Source organism: Mastomys coucha, chromosome X, assembly GCF_008632895.1.
Source record: "Mastomys coucha isolate ucsf_1 chromosome X, UCSF_Mcou_1, whole genome shotgun sequence".
NCBI classification, from domain to species: Eukaryota; Metazoa; Chordata; class Mammalia; order Rodentia; family Muridae; genus Mastomys; species Mastomys coucha.
Window position 1 is genome coordinate 145,223,228 of NC_045030.1, and position 2,033 is coordinate 145,225,260.

Sequence of the window (2,033 nt, forward strand, 5' to 3'; positions counted from 1 at the left end):
ATGTTTTTTTGGAGAGCACTTTTCCAAAATGATGGTACCATTTTACTTTCCTACCAGCAATAGATAACGTAAGTTCTGGTTGTGCCACATCTTTAAATGTTAGGTGTAGGCATTTGGGCTTGCAATTATCTCAACAGGTGTTATAGTGGTATATCATTGATTTGTTTTCTTGGTGAACCAGTGAGTTTAATTAGGGATATTTACAGAAGCAGGGTAAGGAGTTACAGAGCCATAAGCTTTTAAGTGGCTACACCCACTTAAGAAAACATCTTTCCCAGCAACCCTTAACTGCCTATATATCCTTGGGGATGTGAGGGGCCTTGTGAAGTCCTCTTCTCTCCATGCATAGACATAATCTTGTGCATGCTTTGTATGAATAATCACAGCTGCTGAGGGTTCAGGAGAGCAATGGCCACATTATGTCCAGAAGACAGTGTTTCTCAAACCTGCATCTTTTCCCCTCATTCTTATAATCTTTCCACTCTCTCTTCCAGGATGTTCCCTGTGGTGGTTTGAATGAGAAGGTACCCCATAGGCTCTGGTATGTGAACACTTGCTTCCCACACAAGTGGGTGGGCTCTGAGATTATATAGCCTCACTGGACATTCATTTCTTTCTTTGTTTTTGAGCTTAAAGATGTGAGCTCTAAACTTCCTGCTCCTACTGCCATGCTTTTCAGTCATTCATATATATGTGTGTATGTGTATATGTATATATATACGTGTGTGTATGTATGTATATATGTGTGTGTGTGCGCATGTGTGTGTGTGTGTGTGTGTGTGTGTGTGTGTGTATGAATACACTGTAGCTGTCTTCAGACACACCAGAAGACACACTTGATCCCATTACAGATGGTTTGGTTGTGAGCCACCATGTAGTTGCTAGGAATTGAACTCAGGACCTCTGGTAGAGCAGTCAGTGCTCTTAACTGCTGAGCCATCTCTCCAGCCCTGGCACTGTTATCTTAATTCACATTTCACTGATGGTATATGTGGATACGCAGAGTATCTTTAGAATTTTTTATTTCAAATTTTATTATTTAAAAGTTGCAAATAGTAACAAACCATTACACACTGAAAATAACTAGTTCCAAAGACTATACAACTCAGTGAAGTTCTAGACAGGCAGACTAGCCATTTGTAGTGGAAGCTGTGAAACTTCACAGTGGATTTTATACTTTCATCATTCAATATGCTTTATGCAGTTATCCACCACCAACATTCACAGCAGAGTTAGAACTAGAAAAACACTTAGCTTTATATCTTCTTTCAGTGGTTCTTTGTGTAGCTCTGGCTGTCTTGAAACTTGTTCTGTAGACCAGACTGGCCTCAATTTAGAGATTCTCCCTACCTCTGCCTCCTTAGTGTTGGGATTAAGTGTATGTGCTACCACTGCCTGGGACTCACATTGTGGAAGGAGAGAATCAATTCCTGCAAGTTTTCTTCTGATTTCCATCCATGTGCACACCCCCCCCCCACGAAATAAACAATTATAATAATTAAATATTTTAATTTTTTTTAAAAGTGTGTGGGGCTGGAGAGATGGTTCAGCAGTTAAAGAGCAGGAGTTTTTTTTTTTCCATTATTATTTTTCTTATGTATATGAGTACATGCTGTAGCTGTACAGATAGTTGTGAGCCTTCATCTGGTTGTTGGGTATTGACTTTAGAACCTTTGCTTACTCTGGTCAACCCGGCTCACTCCATTTGGACATGCTTGCTCCGGTTAGCCCTGCTCATTCAGTCCCTGCTTGCTCCGGCCCAAAGATTTATTTATTATTATAAATAAGTACACTGTAGCTGTCTTCACCAGATGAGGGCATCAGATTTTCGTTACGGGTGGTTGAGAGCCATCATGTGGTTGCTGGGTTTGAAATCACGACCTTCAGAAGAGCAGTCAGTGCTCTTACCCGCTGAGCCATCTCACCAGCCCTCCATTATTTTATCAGATATTTTCTTTATTTACATGTCAAATGTTATTCCCTTTCCTGGCTTCTCCTCCAAACCCCCCCATCCCCTCCCCACTCCCCCTACT